The sequence below is a fragment of the Typopeltis vanoorti genome, chromosome 2, assembly GCF_054136105.1.
Source record: "Typopeltis vanoorti isolate ZY-2024b chromosome 2, IOZ_Tvanoo_1.0, whole genome shotgun sequence".
Taxonomy (NCBI): Eukaryota; Metazoa; Arthropoda; class Arachnida; order Uropygi; family Thelyphonidae; genus Typopeltis; species Typopeltis vanoorti.
In genome coordinates, this window is record NC_143550.1 from 55,036,518 (window position 1) to 55,053,179 (window position 16,662).

At 35.7% G+C, this 16,662-nt stretch overlaps 1 protein-coding gene across 3 annotated transcripts in view; it reads left to right on the forward strand.

The window, feature by feature from the left end:
* The window catches only part of LOC150109024 (protein tweety-like), a 322,889-nt gene that overhangs the window by 95,718 nt on the left and 210,509 nt on the right, over positions 1–16,662 (forward strand). The gene's annotated exons all lie outside the window — the stretch shown is intronic.

Here is a 16,662-nt window from a genome sequence, read left to right on the forward strand (position 1 = left end):
AGAAATCTAACAGGTATTTGCCATTATTATTAGCTTTGCTGTTTTTTCTCTAAATTTTCCCCAAATATTTTTGTATGTCAAAAAATCATTTCCTACTGTGCTATTTAGATCCCCAATAAGGACCAACTTTTCGTTTTTCCATATATTAGTTGCTTTCTCTAAAGCCTCAAAAAATTCTCTTCCACTTCTATCTTAGTAGAATCTTCTGTGAGACCATACACACAAATAAGTCTCATTGTCCAGTTCCCTATTCTGATATTTGCTCAGATCACTCTACTTGATATTGCCTGCCATTCAAGAATATTAGCCTCGTATTTAGTGTTGAATACTCTATCTATTCCTTTTTTTCCCTGGTTGTTGTTGCCTGAATATAGTTTTTCAATCATTTGAAAGGAGTAGCTATAGTATTCAACACTAAATATGAGACTAATTCTTCTTGAATATCAGGCAATATCAAGTAGAGTGATGTGGGCAAATAACAGAATGGGAAATTGGACAATCAGACTTATTTGTGACTATGGTCCCACAGAAGGTTTTACTAAGGAAGTAGAGGAATTTTTTGAGGCTTTAGAGAAAGCAACTGAAACAATGAAGAAGGAAAAGTTGGTCCTTGTTGGGATCTATATAGCAGGTAGGAAATGATTGTCTGACATACAAAAATATTTTGTATTTCATTTTGTTTTTCATTTCTTATTATTTTTAAGATTTTTATTTATTTAAATTTTTTTACATAATCCAGAAATCTGCTCTGGAAGCTAGACACGGAACTTTTTCAAGGTCACTTCAAGCATCTAGTAAGTAGGGTGGTGTTGGTCTCGCACCAAGTGATGAAATTCATCTCCCTCTGAGGACATTCACAAAACATTCATATCTGTGGCAGGATTCCAACCAACAAGTGTATGTTAGGAAACAGGTATGATAACCACCCAGTTACTCATGCCAGCATGTAATCACATTTTGTAAAATAATTGGGAAAAGAGAACCATGCTTACTGTGTATTGTGTTTGATTGTATGCTGGAAAAAAACTTTCTCAGTCTGTGTTTCCCATAATGTGTTGTGTTATAAAATGACTGTCATTCTCTAATAATGTAGCCATTGATGGTTATTTGTATGAATGGCTAACTGTGCACCTTGCTTCCATGTAACTAATTGCTCACTACACGGTGATATACCTTTTTCCTTCATGCCCATGTTAGTGCCATTTATTTGTTGTCGTTTGTTAATCATTTTGCCTATGAGGCTCTTCTGCATATACACTATATGATAGAAATATATAATTTTTTTCCTGTTTAAGTTTTGATAAATTTTTGTTATCAGTTTAATTCATTTTATTTTTAAATTAAGTAAATTAATCCTGCCATTAGAAAGAAAAGCTTTATGGTAAACTACACCAAAGTTTGGTTTAAAAAATCCATTTTATACTTTATTTCCCCCTCTCTCTTCCCTGCACTCTTAATTTTGTTTTTGATTATTAACAATTCATTTAATTTCTTTGTTTCTGAAGAAAAAATGTTTAAGCCAGACTTGGCAAAATTTTATTATCAAAATAGTTATACATTAAGTAAAAGTAAAAATAATCATTCTTTACTGCAGTTTCCTTCTGGAAACTTATGTTTTTCATTGTACAAAACAAACTAGCAAGGAACAGCATTCATTTAACAGCCATACATGCATTTCATAACCTTAAATGCTCATATTTTCCAATAACAGTTAGATTAGTGTGGGTGAAGTATTTTGCAAATTTTATGCTTTATTTTGGCTTTAATTGTTGGCATTATAGATGCATTGTGAAAGGCATTAGTATTGAGATGTTGCATAATATTTATTTTATGCTTTAAGTATTAACACAACACCAGATGAATAAAAGAAATTATATAGAAATAGAGGATATTAAAGATCTAACCTTATTTCAAAGCTGAACATATGTAGAAACTGAAAGTTTGAAATTTTGACCAGAGAGCTTATGAGAATACAGTACTTGGCATTCATTGAAGTTGCCTTAGCTTGCACCACTTAAAAGACATGAACATTGTCCAAGCATCCATGTATTTGCCTTTTATTAGTGCATATGATACAGGTTTCACTGGCCTGACAGCTGTTTTGAACTGTTGGTACTCTTCAGAGACCAGGCAGAAACCTTACGAAAGCACTCTCATTCAATAGAGAGTTGTATTTTTCATAAATGAACTCTTGGTTGGTGGATAATAATAGTTATCAAAGGGGCCATACAGCTTCATTTTGGCAATGTAAGTTATATACACAGTCTTATCATAAATACTGTTACAACTTCCACAGATCACTGTTCTGCAGAATTGCTTGAGCCCGGTTCTGTTATGGCACTGTATGCACATAACATTTTCATGCTTAGTTGTCTAGGTGTAGCTTAACATGCACTGGGGAGATTATGAGAACAGTGTAGCTGTAATAGCAATAATTCATGATAAGAAAACACTCGGGATCTGTAGGATGTTTGTGTATCGAACTATTAACCATTATAATGATAATACAGAAGACATATCTCACCTCTAAAGAACAAGCTGACTGTGCTGCATTAGTATGAAACAGCTTGTGAAGCTGTGAAGACATGCTTCTGCCATAATCCTGTGAAAATGCAGAAAGTGATGTTGAAAGTTAATGTTTTGCAGAGAACGATGCCACATGTAGTAACTGATGACCTGGGGGTTACAGCCTATCATCTTTCTGATGGACACTTCCTAACACCACAACTCATGTGGCAGAAGGTGATAAAATCAAAGGTAACTCTCCAACAGTATGCAAACAACAGACACAGAGATATCCTTGTAGCAAATGAGATTTTCACCATTGAAGAGTCGTTTAACTGCCAAAATTATTGGGATATATGCCCTGGATGGTCGCACAGCATGTGTCTTAATACCCAGGATTCAGAGAGATCATCACCCCATATCAGTGATGGTTTGGTGGGAGGTGATATATCAGGGTGTGTATAAGTTGCATTTCTGCAAGGAAGGGTTCAAAACCTCCTCCAAAATGTATCGAGACATATTGGAACCTGTGGTATGAACAACACCTTGCTTTGGCAGGCAGTGGACTGTTCAATAGGACTCAGCCCTTGCACACAATGCCACACACCAATGGTTGGAAGTGAATGTGCCCGACCACATATCATCATCTAATTGGCCATCTAGAAGTCCTGATCTAAATCTGTTAGACTTCAAGTTGTGGTCGGAGTCTGAAAGAGTAGCCTGCAAGAACCTGTTTTCAGTGGTGTTGTATCCATAAAAATTATACAAGACACCAATAGGCTAATGTACTCTTTACAGATGAGTCGTTTTAGTCTTTCCTCTGATTCTAGATAACACTTGATCTTTCATGAAAGTGATACTGCCTACCATTGTGAGAATGTTCCTGAAAGGGATAGATACAGCAGTGCTGGGATCATGGTGTGTAGGGAGGCATTATGCTTAAAGGATACACTGAGCTACAAGTGCTGTAAACAGGGACTGTGACTGGTGAATGATATTGCAACGAAGTTCTTCATTGTCATGTTCGATTGTTCCATAGTGCAGCAGGCAAAAAATTCATTTTGATGGATTACAGTACCACACCACATCGTACACAAGCAGTGGAGATACTTCTGGAAACCAAGAATATTAATCGAATCAAGTGGCCAGCATACTACTCAGATCTCAACCCCATAGAACACGTTTGGGATGCAATAGGGAGACGTATTGCTGCTCGAAATTCCCCTCCAGAAAACAAACAAGGCCTTATCCTTCTCTGAAGGAGAAGTGGACCAGTTTATTATTATTATAATATGGGTACCTCCATGAAGTCTGAAGGCTAATTGCAGAAGACACAATCTATCATACCTCCCCTTGAACCCATTAACAGACAAAGCACTCACAATTGACTCTGGCAACCCATTCTACTCATTCACAGCTCTCCAAGCAAAAAATCTAGTCCTAGCACCCTTACTAACTACAAGTTTATTCAATTTTCATGGATGATCCCTTGTTTTGGTCCCCTCTAGCCAAGTTCTGAGACATTTCCCCTGCATCTATCCTATAAAATCCTTTAAGCAACTTAAATATTTCTATCATATCCCCTCTTTTTTTTCCTATCAACCAACTTCTGCAATCCACGCACCTTCAATCTATCCTCATAGGGTTCCACAAGCCACTCACCTTGGTCACTTGCCTCTGAATCCTCTCCACCACTTCCATCCCCCCCCCCCAAAAAAAAGATTTGAACACAGTAGTCCAGATGTGAGCATATCAAGGCCTTATAAAGAGGAATAAATAATTAGTCCATAAAATTACTTATAGCCAAGTAATTTTATGGACTACCTTAGCAGTATGCCCTCTAAACTTTAACTCTCGGTCTACTACCATTCCTAAATCTCTAGCTCCATCTATTTCCTGGAGTACAGTGCCATCAATCTGATATGCACAGCTTGTAATCTGTTTATCCCAAAATGCATAGCTTTACATTTCTCAACATTAAATTGATACCCATTAACTTTAGCTCATACTGACAGCCTATTTAAATTGTCCTGCAAGCCTCTCCACATCACCTTGATTAACTATTACTCTACCTAATTTCACATCATAGCAAACAACTGAATATTTCTTTTCAGGTTATTTCCTATATCTTTTATCTACAATTTAAACAGCAGTGGTTCCAGCGCTGAACCTTGTGGCACACCACTAGTCACCTGCTTTTGCCTCAATTCTGCCAATCAGTATACACCATCCCCATTTGTTCTAATTTGCATTACAGAGTTCCATGTGGTATTCTGTCAAATGCCTTTGCAAAATCATGTGTAGCCATTTCCTTTATCCAACTCAGCTGTTACTCTATTATAAAAAAGTTAGTAAATTACTAAGGCATGACCGACCTTTCACAAAGCCATGTTGACCCCACATACAGTATCATATTTATATCTACCTATTCTTGAATTCTCTTTTTTTATCAATTTTTCTTGTACTTTTACCACCATGCCTGAGATACTGATTGGTCTATAATTTGCTACTGCAGTCTTAGAACCTCCCTTATGCCAAGGAATTATTTTGTCCTCTTTCCACTTGGAATTTTCTTTCTTTCCCCTAGGAATTCTATCAGAGCTGAGACTTAAAGAGCCTAGTCGAAGGTATGCCAGTTCCCTTCACATTCTTGCAAAACCCAAGCTGATATCCCACATCTGAATTTACATTGAGATTCTGCAATATCCTAAGAACCTCCAATTCATTCACCTCTGTTCCCACCCTTGCAAAGTGGTCACTCAGTAACTCAACTATTTTATCCACTTCGGTCTCCTCATCACCATCATCACTCATTAAGGTTAATCTTCCATAGTCGTTCTTCCTCTTACTTCTCACATAATGAAAGAACTCTTCGAGATTTCCTTTAGTCTGTTATGGCTAGATCATAATCTGATTTTGCCTTCCTTGCCATGCTGGTCACCTTTCTTTTTATATACCCTCCACAGCATTTTCTTCTTCTGCAGCTCGTGGCTAATGATATTACTGAACCATCTAACTCCTACCCAATTAACCCTCCTTACCCTAGGTATACAATTTAATATTGCTTCCTCTAGATGACCCTTAACTATATCTCATTCACTACTAACATCCTTACCCTGCAGTGTTTTATGCCATGGTACAGATTTAAGCTTTTTCCTAAGCATGTCATAATCAACTGCCTTATAGTTCCACAAATACCCCTTTTTAATAGAATATTCCTAATGTTTTATGATCTCCCAAATCCAGACTGCATGGTCATTTTCACCAATTGAAAATAATGTTGTCACCTTGGTTATGGATAGCTTCTTTGATCCTATGACCAGGTCCAATACTCTCCCATTCTTAGTTTCCTCCATCACATGCTGCCTTAAGTATTTATCTCTTAGCCGGTGTATAAATCCTATTTTCTTCCTGCCATGTGATCTTTCTTCCTTTCCAGTCCCTCATAATAATCACTCAACCTGTAATACTAATTTGGCAATGCATGGTCTTCCAGATTATTTGTGGAACTCCCTGTCCTATAGCAACAACCGAACCAACTATATATTTTGTTTTAGTTGCCTTAATCTCACACCAGATTAAGGCAACTGTCTATCTACTATTCTTTTTGGCTACAATTTGACAGACAGATATCAAAAAGTGGTATACAGTGGGTGTGAATCTACCAGATTTAAGGTCGAAGGTATTCCAGTTCCCTTCACATTCTCGCTTTCTCTTTATATATCCTCTTTATATTCATAGTGATGTACCTCAGGGTTCAGTCCTTGGGCCATTATTGTTCAATCTATACATTAACGACATCAAGCAGGGTCTATCATCAGATGTGCAATTGTTTGCCGATGATGTGAAGATTGACAGTGCAATCAGGGATGCTACTAATATTCAGCAATTACAAAATGATTTGAATAGACTAGAAATCTGGGCAAACAAAAATGGCTGTCAGTTTAATGTTAGTAAGTGTAAACTTATGCACTTTGGTGTGATTAGAGTTCCAGCGACATATTATATTAGCAGGGTTATGCTACAAGAAACTGAGGGGCAAGGGATCTTGGCATATTGGTGGATAAGAATTTAAAGTTCAAAAGTCAAATAGCAAAAGTTGTAAATACAACTCAGAGGATAATTGCAGTGTTGAAGCGAACCATGACATATAAGGATAAGGAAGTCATTTTGCCTTTTTATAAGACTTTGATAAGACTACAACTGGATTATTGTGTGCAGATTTGATCTCCCAGGTTCCAAGGGGATAAAGAAGCTCTGGAAAGGGTGCAAAGAAGAATTACATAGATTATATCCACATTATGGGATTTAGATTATGAGGACAGATTGCAAGTATGTGGATTGCACTCTGGTTAACAGGAGAAAGAGGGGTGATGTGAATAGAGGTCTTTAAACTTTTGAATTGGTGTTATAGCATTTCAGCTGATGAAATTTTTTGTAATATGGAAGGCAGGGAGAGAACATGGGGCATTCATGGAAGTTAAGTTTGTTCACAGGCAAGAAAGGGGTAAGAGCTAGGTTTTTCTCACAGAGAGCAGTGAGTGAGTGAGTGAAATAATTTGCCCTTAAGGGCAGTGATTGCATCTAGTGTAAATGAATTTAAAGGAAGGTAACATACTGATTTGGGTGATTTATAGCCTCCCTTGATGAGTCCTTGACTCCCTAGAAGTCTCAGATAATAATAATTCATCTGGTATCATCAGCAGTGCTCTCCATCCTATCTTCTTTATCTTCCCTGAAAATACTTAACCTTTCACATTCAATCACTGTAACTACATCTGCTGTTAGCCAAGTTCTCACTAGTGCCTATAATTTTTGGTGAGGTTGCACTAATTAATTACAAAAACTCCTCCCTCTTGTTCCTGATATTTCTGACATTAGTATATAGAAACTTCAACATCACTTTAGTGCCCCCACACACACCTTTACTTTCTGAATTGACTACCCTATTCTTTTTTTTGCTTGAAAGACTAGATTTCTCATTTAGTCATTCACACACTCACTCGCTTCATGTGGGCCTTCATACAAAGTCATTTACTTCCACCCTAATTGCTTAAGTTTCCCTAAAGTTTCACTTCAGCATGCCCGGTGAACAAAACTCTCTATAGACACCTAACACCAAAATCATTTAGATGCAGTTCATCAGCATTGTACATATCCTTCTTTCCATCAAAACAGAGACTGCAGATCCACAAATTCTACATCATTCCTTTTGCACAATCTGCATATAGACTCATTGACTATCAATGCCCTTCTCCTCGGTTGTCCTCTATCATAGCGTGGTAGGAGACTTACAATCTTCACCTTCTTGCTCTTCAGTTTTTGCCTCTTTTAACAACTCCTTTACATCCTTCCTCATAGAATACTTCTTGCCTCTCAAATCATTTGTACCAACCAAGACAATCATTTCTTTCGACTTGCCTTTTTGTATCCAGATGGCATGGCTAATATCGTGAATTTTTTACAACTGGAAAAGATGATTTTGTCACACTTTCGTTAAGTACTCCCCTGATCATTGAGTCTTCATACATAATTTTCTCTTTAACTTGTTTGTTCGGTCGGTCTTTATTATTCCTTCAGATCACCTGCTTCTTTTTTTTTTTTGCATCCCTGCTTAACTCTTGCCACTTTTTTTAATTTTTAAATTTTGCGATTTGTCCTGTGAAGGGTAGCATTTAAGTGCCAATTTCTTTATTAATATCCATTTCATTCTTCTCTATTTCCACGGCTGCACGTTCAACATTGATGTCATTTTCCATCTTACTGTTGCTATTTATTGTGTTCTTGTCTCCTGACAGATACTCACTTTTGAAACACTTAATAAATTCTCTCTCTCCAGTTTCAATTTCCTTCCATGTATTCTTTAATTTTCTTGACGAATACATTTCACACACTCACTGCACTAAATAAAATCCCATAAATTCAAATCTCCAGACAACGTGGTCTTTGCTGTCATTGTTCGTCGCATTGGTGCCATGGTGACAATATCACAATAAAAATGTTATAAAGATACTAAATACTCTAAAAACACGAAAATCTACACTACAATACACTAATTTTCCAAGGATAAAATACAATAAAACAGACAAAAAATCACTAATTCTTCATGAGCACTAAATTACAATTACACGACCACTCACAATATAACCTTGAACCAAACTTCAGTTTGCCTGAAGAACTCCTGAATCACTTATTGCTAAGTATTTATAACATTGTGAGAGCTGCATTGCAGTTCAGGGTGGATGTATCCCATACTGTGAAATGTCTCTCCTCATACTCTTCTGTAATTCCTTCATTCGTAGTTAAGGACGTAGTTAGAAAATTTGTAGCTTTTGCGAAAAAGTATTGCAATTTAATTTATAACACATTTTTTTTGTGTAATATAATTTATTAGTATGCTGACAAATTTATGTCCACATTTAGCTATAGCCATGAAACTTTTTTCATATACAAGTAAAAATATAGTTTGCTCTTAGCTTTTGGACACTAGTGATAGTGATCAGATTATTAAAATATGAAAATTAACAATAAAACAAGATATCCAGTATTCAACATTATTCAAGAAAAAATGAAAAGAGTTTAAGAATAGGAACCAAACCTTGGAGATTCACTGGCAAATACTGAAGAAAACATTGATTGATTCAGCCAGAGAGGCATGGCATGTGTTGAGGTTGTCTGCAAGGATAGAAAAATCAGAGCTCCATGGTGAAAGAGGCAGTGAAGGAAAAGAAGACAGAATATCAAAAGTTCCTGGCAAATAAGTCAGCTTGTGCTCTTAGAGAATACAGAGTCGAATGTATAAAAAAGAAAAGAAAAGAAAAAGCTAAACACTGTGTAAAACTAGCTAAACAAAAGTCATGGGAAGACTTTGCTAAGAACATAGAAAATAAATATCAAGAAAGTGGCAAGATATTCTGGAGGTTGTTGATGAAGCTCAGAAATGGAGAAAAGAGTGCTGTAAAAGGAATTAGAGACGATAAAGGTGACATGAAAACTGGTGAAAAAGATATCCTTGATGTATGGAGTAATCACTTCGAAAAATTGTAAACGAAACAATCAGTCACAGCACAATGTTAAAAAACACTCAACAGGCATGCAATCAGGAATACATATCCATACTTGAAATAGAAAAAGCCATCAAAAGCCTGAAATGTGGAAAGGCAGCAGGGATAGATCACCAGAAATGCTTAGGTATGGAGGTATAAAGGTCTTACAGTGGCTGCACTGCATAGTTCAGAAGGCCTGGATAGAGGGATGAATTCCAGGTGATTGGAGTAGAGCTCTCATAGTACCAATATATAAAAAGGGAAATAAAACTGAATGTGAATTACAGAGGTATTTTTCTACTGAGTTTCCGGCAAGATCTATGCAAGTATACTTGAGAAACGGTTGAGAAGAATTGTGGAAGAAAAGCTTGGTGAAGAACAAGCTGGATTCAGGCCAAATAGAGGCTGTCAGGATCAGATTTTCACTTTACTATATACAGTTGAGAAATTGTGGAAATACAACAATGATCTGTATTTAAGTTTTGTAGATCTGGAAAAGGCACATGACAAGGTGCTACAGTTATATGGTGTCAATAGGGCATTATATCAAGCAATACTTGGTCTTTATTTGAGTTGTAAGTCAGTAGTCCGAATTGAAGTACAGGAAGATAATTTGATATTAAATCTGGAGTCAGACAAGGATGTACATTATCTCCTCTGTTATTCATTATCTATATGGATTGCATTATGAAGGAAAGTGGTATTAAACCTGGTATCAAAATTGGAGATGTCAATCTCAGCTCTTTACTTTATGCAGATGATGTTATACTTTAAATGGATCCAGTACAAATCTGCCCTGACTGAATTGAATAAATGTTGTAATAAATTTGGTATGAAAATCAGCAATAACTAGACAAAGACAATAAAAATCAGTAGAAACATTGAAAATATCAACTGCATCGTGAATTAGAAACCTATAGAACAAGTAAAACATTTCAGCTACTTAGGCACAATATTTAGTGAATACTTTAAATTAAATATGGAAATAGACAACAGAATCAACAAAGCTGGTATGGTAGGAAGTCAACTGAATAAATTTATATGGAATAAGAGAGAAATTAGTCAAAACACTAAATTAGCTGTATACAAGACAGTGTTCAAATTAATTTTAACTTATGGATCTGAAAGCTGGGTTAGAAATAGGGCACTTGATCAATGACTAAAGACAACAGATATCAGAGGCCCGAGAAAGATTAGTGGCATTGACAGATGGCATCAATGGCAATATCATATTAAAAACAAGGATATTAAGAAAGAACTTCACATTGTTAGCAGAGCTAATCTCAGGTGGTATGTTATGGTTACTTAAACAGAATGGGAGATGAAAGATTAGCAAAACAAGTGTTTCTGCCAGGTTGGCAGGAAAAAGACCTCCAGAGGAAGACCGAGATATAGGTGGATTGATACCGTAAAAAGTGCATTACAAGACAGAAATATAAGATCTGATAATATTGAAGTCTTGACAGATAACAGAGTAATTTGGAGGAAAATTGTTGATAGGAAGTTAGTAATGATGTAAGTTTTTCATGTAGTACTATCATAATATCCTGTTCACACCTTGAGGATAGCATGGCAGGAATTTGTTGATGATGATGATGAACAAATGCTTTACATACCAATCTCCTTACTCTTCTTCAGTGTGATTAGAGCAGCTCATTTCACTTCACTTCCTCTTGGTTTTCGATACTACCAGATAAAATGTAATCTTGTTCAGAACACATACACATGATCAGGTTGTCTTATAGTTTCGACAAACTGTTTTATCCTTTTCTGCAGAAATCATATCCATATATACATCAACTTAAAAAAAAAAGGCTTTTTTGGTCAAGGCATAATGCCTTCTGGCCTGATTTGCCAAGTCATTAGCGTATTCACTCTCCAACAAAAAATAGGTTGTAGTTTCAAATCCTGCCATAGGCATGGATGTATGTCAAATGCTTTTAGGTGGTAGATAAATTTCATAACTCTGTGTGAGGTTACTCTCCCACTTATTGGAGGCTTAAAGGGGCTTCAAAAAGTTGGTTGTTTGATTTCTGGAGTAGGTATTTTGGATCAGATAAAAATGAAACAAAAATTCCTGCACTTTTCTCTGAACTCATAAAAAACAAAGCTGCCCATCAATTTCCATTAACAGTCCAGCTTCCTCATGTAGGCAAAAAGCCTGCACCCTCTTAATGTTCAAGAGAAAAGTCATTATATTGTTTCTTTCATTAACCTGTTGCTTGCATGTGACAATAAAGTGCTGTTAGTATCGCAACTTCTTGATATTTTCCCCATGAGGTGTTTAGTTTTATCTTAATTTTCACTACAGTAAATTTATTGATAGTTAAAATTCTGTTTCATAGTTCTCTTTGTGGCTAAATAGATCTCCCTAATTTGCCTAATTGTTGTGCTAGCTGTACATATGCTATTCTGCAAAAATTATAGACACTATTTTTCTTGAGCGCTGCATATGGTAGCCAACCATGAGACAACATGGTATAAAGGCAAAGGCTGTAATAATATTGTAAAATAATGTAGTTGTATACACTACAAAAAATGGGATATAGTTTAGAGTTAACTGCTATAATTTATCAATCAGTTTATGCAATTGCAGCATAATTAGAGCATCTGAGATCAACTGTGATGTGTGATGGTGAAGAGAAACTTAGGAAACATCGGGCAGACCACATAAATTTAACTGAAAGCAATAGAAAAGTATGCTAAAAATGGTTGTGCATTCCTCTCATTGAATGTTGTGGATTTTCACAATTGCAGAAGTTTGAATCAGAAGACTTATATGCATATAAATATGACCTTCATGTCTTTGGTTTCCATGGAAGGGCTGCTGCATGTAACCAAGCAAAAATCCAGCAATATCCCACTAGTGCCCCCCCCCCCCCCCCCTAGCCAGCTTGCATAGAGCAAAACCTGCTGTGATTTGACAGTTACTGCTGGAAAGCTGTAGTATGAAGTGATGATATATCTGTTGAAAACAGATTAATGTGCTTAGGTATGGCAGTTTTTAGGAGGCCATTATTTACCAGAGTATATCAACCTATTTGGTAAATGCTGACAGTGCTGTTATATTTGAAGATATTCCTCCTGGTTTAGACTAATATCATTTTCTGTAGTATCCAGAAAAACTGAACATAAAATTTTCCAGAATGTCAGTATGATGATGTCAGTACTATGGAAATGACTTAATTGCATATTAATGTAGCAATGTACCACAAAGGTTATTGTGATGTGGTTTGAGCAAATAGGAGTGCAAACATTAAACAGAACACCACAGACTCCTAATGTGAACCTATCCACATCCAACTTCAGGAACTAGTTTGCTGTTTTGATGGAAGAATGGACCAAAAAATATCTGCATCCATTTATCATTTAGTGGCAAGTCTACATAGTGGACCAACAGTTTGATTTTTGTAAGATTTGCAAGATATATACTATGAGAGAACAAAAAATATGAATAATGGCTTATAGCTGTCTTATATTTGTTTTAATCAGTTATATGTTTTGAAATGAATCAGGATTATTCCAGATGTTTTAAGGTTCAAAAACAGCTATTTATCTCATCAGAAATTTTGAAAGAATGCATGCTCTTTGTTAATGTTCTTAAATGAAAACAAAACATATTCCATCTTTAAAATATGAAAAATTTATGAATTGCTTTGTGGAACATTCTGTAGCATTTAATTTCTCCATTATGGATTATTATTTATTAGTACAAAAATATGGGGAGGGAGTAAAACAATAGTAAAAAGCAAGTATACCCGATTTTTCCAGTTCCCTTTGTAATTGTATACACCAACCCTTCCCAGATTAGCCATTTTGCTGGACTAGTGATGGGTGCATGATGATGATAATTCATCAGTACACCTATGACCTACTTGTACATCTCATGTTTCTAAAGTACCCATAAACAGCTAAAACACTTAAATAATTAAAGGTGATTAAGTGATTTAATGAAATTTATACATTAGTACAGTAAAAATGATATGGGTTTATCTGTATAGTATAAATGAAAAGAAGTTTAACTGATATACTTATGAAAAATGTTGCATTAGTACCACTCCCACATTCAAAAATTTAGAATTTGACTGAGATTGTAACATCTGGAAGCTGTGTGCTACCTGGATTACCATTTACTTCATAGCTGATTTGATTAATTATGGGTCTGTCATATTGCAGGGAAAATCAGAACATTTTGAAGTGATGTTTAATGCGCTTTGATATTTCCCTATATAACATATCAATTTTCATTTTCATACATCAAATGAAAATTGATTAGCTCATGTTCTGTCACAAAGGTGCGTTTACTCTAGCCCTTTGATTAATGCATCCACCAAATAAATCAACTAGTCAGTAGTAAGTTTTCATCTACATCTGCTTCATTTTCATCGCTGTTATCTTCATTACTTTCGTTGTTTTTTTATCAGGATTTTCAAAACAGTATCTACACAATTTCAATCAGTATTGTACGTCCACACTTCATAGAACCGAGCCTGGCAATGTGCCAAGAATAGTCAATTCATAATGGGGAGAAAGAAATAAAGGATGTACGAATTGGTCACCAACACACAAAATCACGTGTTTTATAAGTAAATTTTCCAACTGTTGTACAAGCAAAATAGTTACCACTTTAAGAAGTAGAATTTTAATAAAAGGAAAGCTAATTTTCCAACATATAATAATAAACACCCATCCCATGAAACGTATTGATTACCTTAATATTGGAATGGATTCTCCTTCTTCTGACATGCACAGAAGCGTCAAAGGGTCTCACATCTGCGGACGTACAGTATAGTGATGAACGACATGCAGCAGGTTCAGCAATGCATTTTGAATACTCAATCAAGTCATGAACAACTTATTTCTCCTTTGATATGTTAAATTCTATAAAGTCATTGCCAATATTTACATCAGAAGGATTATTACGTGTCATGACAAGCCACAACTTAAGCCATTATTTTGTTCACATTGAGTCAGTCTTGACCTTCTCTCAAGTACTAGTGACAAACCGAACTTCTTTCATATTAATTTCTTTAATAAATATTTCTATAGGCATCAGCATTTACAGCTAACAAATGTTATATGAAAAGTGAGCCTTCACAGAGCATAATATTCCTGTAATATTCTATCCCACGAAGCATCTTCATTACTTTAATATTGGAATGGATTCTCCTTCTTCTGACATGCACAGAAGCATCAAAGATTTCACACATCTGTGGACGTACAGTATAGTGATGAACGATAGGCAGCAGGTTCAGCAATGCATTTTGAATACTCAATCAAGTCATGAACAACTTATTTCTCCTTTGATATATTAAATTCTATAAAGTCTTTGCCAATATTTACATCAGAAGGATTATTACGTGTCATGACAAGCCACAACTTAAGCAATTATTTCGTTAGCATTGAGTCTTGACCTTCTCTCAAGTACTAATGACAAACCGAACTTCTTTCATGTTAATTTCTTTAATAACTATTTCTATAGGTATTTACATCTAACAAATGTTACATGAAAAGTGAGTCTTCACAGAGCATAATATTCCTGTCTTGAAACTGTATAAACATTTTTCTTACACAAAATTCTTCTCATTCTGAACAAATGAGAAGAATTTTTCAGTTTTCTGGTAGGGCTACAGATGTAGTGTTCTCAGGCTTCAGGCACAATTCAAATCATTCTAACATCACATGTGGTAGTCCAGCAATTTTAATCTGCACATTATATTACAGAATAAATTTTAATGCCTTTCAAGGCCTATAGCATTTAGTTTTTTGTATTACTAGTGACTTAAATCTATGCGCCTGCTGCGTTTGGACACCCCAAGACTAACTCTGTCCTTGGATGGTCTGAATCCTATTAGCCTCTCTTTATCCTCCGCTGTTAATATCCTTTGCATCACCAATATAATGCAGTTTATCAGCATTATACACTTCCTTAGAATGGAGTAGCTACAAGTTTAAGAAATTTGTCCATATACTCTGTATCTTCTTCATGGTTTGCAAACCATTTCTCACCACATGCACACTTCATGGATAGAAATTAAAATTCTGTGATGTTTAATTAAATCTTTGAAGCCATCCTTTGCTAGTCATATTCATGTTCTTATTTAAGTTCTTTATAGAGTAACATTGAGAGGCCTGTGTAGTTCAGTGGAAGTGGCGCTTGGTCGCTCGAAGTTTAACTTAAGTTCAGGTCTAGTCGCCTACTGGAGGAACTTTTTCTAAGCCTTTCTTCGACCGGTTCCCGAGTTAGTTGATCTCTGGCATGGGCAAGCAGGTTTTTCCTCCTGGAAACTTGGATTTTTCATCCCAGAAACTCAAGAAAATCAACCATAGTACCCACATTATTTCAGACAGTAACATATCTTGTTAGGGTTAGATACTAAGAGATGGCAGCACTTGTTAGCCAGCTTCTTCATCTGTGGCTTCTATAATTAGTGATAGACATGGGCCAGCTATCTCTGATTGGCTACCAGTGGAGATTGAACTGCCTACTCAATCTCCAAAAGCTAGATAGGGTATAAAGGCCTCGCCTACTCCCTATAAGGGAATAAAAGGTGTTAGCTGATTTATTTTTTTATTTTTTGATAGAGTAACATAGCCTGTTCTATTAACATGCTATCCAACAAGTCCACTCCATCACTCTGACATCAAAACCATTCCATCATCACTCAATCATGTTCAGTACTCCTACCATTTTCATAATTTATTTACGATTTACTTGCTTCTTGAATTCACTACCCGAAAATAATTTAAATATTTGTACATTTGCTTTTTTTTTTTTTTTTTATCAAACAATTGGCCAACCAGTATCATACTACTTTTGCGATGAAAACATCACTGTCTGTTATTTCTATACTTCTTTCTTATCTTGTATTAATATGGACTTGTGTTTATGCTTGATACTACCACTCTCACTACTACTACCACTGTGAACTGGACCCACCTTAGAAACCCTACTATGGTTTAAATATAAGTGATCAAGATGTCGCCACCAACTTCAAATGTAAATAAGTAAGTGTATACCACAAGTAACGTCATCTTTAGTGGATCAGTGAATTAGTCAGGTGCACTCTCGTAACTTTGTCTGGATTAAAGAAGGTGCCAGACCATCTGT